Raw genomic sequence first — 6129 nt, forward strand, 5'->3', positions numbered from 1 at the left:
CTAGAGTGAGAGCGAGCTGGGTTCTCACCCCTCCGTGAAGCTGGAATCGATCGGGGGTCCCGGCTGGTGGTGGTAGCTGAGGGTCCGGAGTGCTGGAGTCAGGCAGAGCCCCCAGCACGATCCGTCAGGGGAAGATGGAGTCCCCATGGGACTGATGCAGAGTTTGGATCCAGGCATCAGAGCACTGACTGGAGCATGGGTAGGAGTTTTTGTAGAGAAACAACAATGGTTCGGGGGAGACACTAGGTTTGTTGATGTGTAAACAAGGGAGGATACCAGGGTTGGTTTGTTCAGGTTGGACATGGGAGCTGATCATCCCTGGCTTTGGGCGGTGTTCCTTGGAGGGAGCTCACAATGCAATTAGGGAACTTCACTATTTTGGATCCCAATCAAGGATTTATGACTAGAATTGGTCTGATAACGGCTGAGCTGGGTGGGTGCAGGCTGGGTTCATTGACATCTGGAGCAGAGATCCCCCCTCGTGCCGTGCTTCCCTGCTTTGCTGGTCCCAGAGTTCCCTGCGGGTCCTGCCTTGGAATCTTTGTTCTCCATTCTGTCTGCTAATGGAGATGCCTCCCTGTCCCATCTTCCATGCAAATGAGGCTAGGGGAGTTTCCTTAATTGTCACCCTTGTCCCAGGGGTTGATCTCCCACAGCCTTTTCATTGCTTTTTGTAAGTCTTTCTTCTGATTGGCTTTGGTTCAAGCAGAGGCTGGAGGGAGGGTCTTTCATGAGTCCGACAGGCTGGGTACTGCGCCCTGGTTCCCCAAGATCACAGGGCTGACAGGTAACAGGACTGTAGTTTAAATGGATTACTCAGAGTTCTGTATTAATATGCCTAGTAAGGAATCTATTTGTCTAAATACATTTCCTGAATCTATTTTTGTTCTCTGTATTGTTACAGACATACTTGCTGACAGGTATTTTGAAATGAATTCCCAAAATAATGGAAATTGGTGTGATTATATTGTGTGATTTTGACAAATAAAATATGCAGAATTTTAAAATATTGTGTGCAGAATTTTTAATTTTTGGCGCAGTAGCAGCATATAGAGTGGGGTCTCGTCTGAACACTAATTATGCCCTGGTAATTAATACCCTTGTGAACTGTGTGTATTAACGCTCTGTGAGGCATTGGGGAGCCTCACTGACACGTGGCTGCCCAGGCAGGGGGCCGGCACAGCTCTCTACCTGGCTCCTAGGGCAAAGAAACATGGTGGAATCAACCAAAGGGATCCCCATTGTCACGGAGTCCCTGGGCGATGCTCTGGAACTGCTCCCCATGAAGCCAGTCAGGACTCTGGGGCAGTCGCCTTTCTGTGAGCAGCCTGTCTGCAGGACACACAGCTCACACAGCTTCCACCTTCCTGGGTCTGACCTCGGAGCATTCAGCATCCTCTGCCCCTCCGTGCGCTTCCCACAGCGAGTCCGCCCAGGCGGGGTCCTGGGGGGACCAGAGGGTCCTGCCCCCCAACTCCGCAGTCAGACGTGACTCTCAGCCAGCCAGTAAAACAGAAGGTTTATTAGATGACAGGAACATGGTCTAAAACAGAGCTTGCAGGTGCAGAGAACAGGACACCTCAGCTGGGTCCATTTTGGGGGGCAGTGAGCCAGACAACCCCGTCTGCCCTTCACTCCATGTCCCCAGCCAGCCTCAAACTGACTTCCCCTCCAGCCCCTCCTCCTCTGGGCTTTGTTCCTTTCCCGGGCCAGGTGGTCACCTGATTCCTTTGTTCTCCAACCCTTCAGCTCTCACCTTGCAGGGGGGAAGGGCCCAGGCCATCAGTTGCCAGGAAACAGGGTGTCGGCCATTCTCTGTGTCCAGACTCCTGCACACACCTGCCCTCTAGGGCTCTGCAATGATCATACACCCTTAACCCACCACCTAGACACCCAAGAACTGCCCAGGGGAAACCGAGGCACCCCCACAGCACTCGGAGGAAACATCAAGAACAGTCCCACTTCGTCACATCTCTCCCCCCTTCGAGATCGAACTGAGCGGGGTCATTCTACCCGGTGACCTGGGGAAGTTCGAAGCCACCAACGTTCCCATGGATGCCCCAGCATCTCTCCCATTCCTTGGTAGGAGTTACACCAGGCCCTTCCAGTTTCACGCCCTCCCTTAGGTCGGGGGTGGTCGATAGCACTCGCAGGCCGCGTGTGGGAAGGTTTATGCGGCCCGTGCCCTTTGGCCACCCCAAAACCCCAGGGGGTCAAACAGGGATTGGGTCTTCTCCTCAACAAGCTGGCCAAACACAGCCACTTGGTTATAGGACTGTTTAACTTTCTTAACAGCTTTCACTTCATCTGAGACCTTCTCAAAGCTCTCCACACTGGGTCTTTCAGCAGGACAGTCAGTGGATCCATTCACAACAGAAAATTTCTGGCTGTTAGGAACTGAAACTTTCTTGATTAAATCACTTTCACACCCTTCAGTTGCAGTAAACTGCTTGCAAAGACTCCATGAGGATTCCTTTCCCTAGGGCTTTTCTATGCAACAATTCACCCCTCCCAGAAATTCTGCTCTTACCCTCTTCACCTAGGGCTTGCTCCAGAGGAACACTTTCCTGAGCAACAACAGACTCTTTCTGGGTCTCCCTTACATCCAGAATCACCTCTGGCCCATCCGGCGGATTCCTACACAATCCCCTTTCAGGCAAACTGTCAGACTTCCTAGATAAAAGGTTAGAAACATTCTCCTTTCCTTTGCCACACACAAGCTCAGGAATCTTTTCACACCCTCAGTAGGTAACACAATCAAATCACCTTCACGCTCTCCTTGTGCCCTGGCTAGGATCTCACCCTGATTAGTCAGAGTTGCGACACACTTTCCCAACAACACACTAGCAACAGGCAAAATACAAGCACCAGAATTGCCTGGGCTCTGGGATTTTACATAGACACAAACTGGATGCAACCTAGTTACAGGGCCATTCTCCCGAGCAGACACAAACTTAGGGCCATTCCCTTCCTGGGCTTTAGCTGAATCCAGAACCAGCTCTGAGACAACTGCACGACCCTCAACCATCACAGGCTGAAAGGCCCTTTCTGTCTGCTCCGCAGACCAAGAAGAGCCGGACACACTTTCTCCTTTCCCAGACACACAGCTTGGGATCTCTTTCCCCTGGTCCCGGCACACAAGGCTGGTCACAGACAACTGCCTGGAGATCAGGGTAGCTCCCTCCATAGGCAAGTCAATACCCCTGACAGACACAGGCACGTTTCCTTCACTGTCACAATTCTCCACCCAGCTAACAGGTAAGGTCCAGGGACTCTCATCTTCCACTCTCCTCTCCTTCCCACCCTGCTGACTGGACACAGCCATCAGCTTGTTGGGAACACTGGGGCATGGCCACTAGGTAACTCGAGGGGATGGAAGACCACGAGTGTCGATAAAGCCCACTCGCACTAGGCCCAAGTGTCCTTGGCCCCCCCGCCTGGAGGCACACACAGCAGTTATGCTGAGAATCTGCAACAGTATGTTGCAGAGTCAGACTGCCTGAAACTAAGCAAGGCCAAACAGGGGAGATATGGAAGAACAATGCTGAATAAAGCAGCTTTATGTATAGTTTAACAAATAATACAGAGAATCAGGGAACTAGCTGGGAACTGGATTGGCTGGCTATATGGATACTTGGGGCAGCTTGCTATTGGATAAGTATGCTGGGAAAAAGGATATATAAAAGCCTGTGTAACTTCCTGCTCTGGGTGCAGGATTTGAGATTTTATTCTCCCTGTACCTTTTTGCAGCTGCAAATAAACTTTTCTGCTTCTCCACCCCGTTGTGATTATTGGGTGTAGCACACCGGGTAACGAACCAACTCAAGCTGTTGTTCAGCCTCTCGGCACTGGGTGCCGGCAACAAGCTCAGAAGGCTGCCTAGGCTCATCCAAACTTTCCTTACCAAGCACCTTGCCACTCCCCACAGATCCCCTGCCCTGCCTGTGTCTCCCCCCACTCAGCTGGGGTCTTATCTCCCCCCTTGCTCAGCGCTGCCCTGGCTGTCCCACTGCGGGTAGGCAGCAAGCTCGCTGCTTTCCTCACTGCATCAGAGCCAGAGTGAGCCCCCTGAGCCCCTTCTCCAGTGTGCAAGGGGGCAGGGAGCATCTCTCTGTCCCACCCAGCCCCAGGGGTCTGGTTACAGGCAGGCAGGTAGCCTGAGCCTAGCCGCTCCTCCCTGCTGCCAGCCAGGTCATCTGCATTTTCACTGACCATTTCCCTCTCCACCGATTGGTTCCCTGGATTCAAATTCAAACCCTTGGCAGTTACAGGAGCAGGGCCTGGATCCTGTCCCAAAGAGACACAGTCACCCCACAACAGGGTCTCGCAGCTGGTGTCCTGGAGAACCCCAACGACCAGCCAGCCCCACCCCTCCTGGGTCTGCACAGGGATCTGGGCCATAGGCAGGGCGAGGGGCTTCGTCCCTGGGACCCTCACCCAGCTCACACAGCCCCTCAGCCTCTGAGGCTGCACCACCCAGGGCCTGACACCAGTTCTCTCTGTCCCAGGATCTTGCCACCCCAGGAATGTCTCCCCATTGACCATCCCCTTCCGCTCCCACTGGAGGTCGGAGGGGCCTGGCCCCAGGAGACTCCACACAGACATATAGCTTGGGGTCGGGAGTGGGAGCCTGTCCACCTACCCACCCATCTGGCTGACGGAGTCTATGGCCTTGGGACCCAGCAAGGGAGCTAGACACCGGGGCTTTTCCGCAGGGTCCCCCTGGTTCAAATCGCCAGCCTGCTCAAAGGCAGTGAGGTGGGCATCCACCTCCCCCCCATCCTTAACCAGGGACAGCAATTTAGTCTCGAGGTTCCCTGCGGAACTGGCCCCCCGGGGTCTATCCCCACTCACCCCTGGGAGGTCCCCTAGGCCTCTCCGCCCCACCACCGCCAGTTCATGCTGCTGCTGCTTCTGCAGCCCTTTCTCGGGCTCTCGCTGTCTCTCACAGTCCTCTTGCTCTCTCAGACTCAGCTCCAATCCTGTCTGTCTCGATCCCCCGACGGGGAACCCGATCATGAAGACCCTCGTCTGGTCGGGGACAGGAGTCTTGGGGATGCCTGGCTCCCACTCCAGCTGCTCCCAGATCCTGCTATAGCCCCATTTGGGGTCAGGAATCTGTTCCTTAGAGCGGTCATCCTCCTCCAGCTGCACGATTAACTCTGCTTTGGTGAACTTTCCAACGCTCAACCCTCTCTTTTTGCACAGGGTTACAATGTCCTTCTTAAGGAGACGGTGACAGGCCATCACTCCGCTCCTCCCAAGTTGTTGTAAACTCACAGGCCTGTGTGCTCTCAGCTCCCCACGGTTTCCAGGGAGAACCCCTAGTGTGGCAGCCCTTCTCGAGGTCACCCCCTCTTTGCCAGGGTCGAGCTGCAGACTCCTCCGCCCCTTGGACTGCTCGCTGCAATCCCCAGGGGAACCCTGTTACTGAAAAAGTCCTTCTCTCTCCCCGGGCCAAGCTGCAGGCTCCTCCGCCCCTGAGACTGCTCACTGCAGTCCCCAGGGGGACCCCATTACTGCACAGTCCTTCTCGCTGGTCACACACTCCCAGGGGTTAACCGCCCCCCGAAACTGCTCCTCTCTGAGCCTTCAGCATGCCTGGTCCTCGGCAATCCCCCTTCGTGTTACTGCTCCCCAGTCACTTACTGCAGGAAGTGCCATCCACGGGGTGCAGTACATCCCACCGCTGCCACCAGTTGTCACGGAGTCCCTGGGCGATGCTCTGGAACTGCTCCCCATGAAGCCAGTCAGGACTCTGGGGCAGTCGCCTTTCTGTGAGCAGCCTGTCTTCAGGACACGCAGCTCACACAGCTTCCACCTTCCTGGGTCTGACCTCGGAGCATTCAGCATCCTCTGCCCCTCCGTGCGCTTCCCCCAGCGAGTCCGCTCAGGCAGGGCTCCTGGGGAAGCCAGAGGGTCATAGAATCATAGAATATCAGGGTTGGAAGGGACCCCAGAAGGTCATCTAGTCCAACCCCCTGCTCGAAGCAGGACCAAATCCCAGTTAAATCATCCCAGCCAGGGCTTTGTCAAGCCTGACCTTAAAAACCTCTAAGGAAGGAGATTCTACCACCTCCCTAGGTAACGCATTCCAGTGTTTCACCACCCTCTTAGTGAAAAAGTTTT

The sequence above is a fragment of the Caretta caretta genome, chromosome 11 (genome assembly GCF_965140235.1).
Source record: "Caretta caretta isolate rCarCar2 chromosome 11, rCarCar1.hap1, whole genome shotgun sequence".
Classification (NCBI taxonomy): Eukaryota; Metazoa; Chordata; order Testudines; family Cheloniidae; genus Caretta; species Caretta caretta.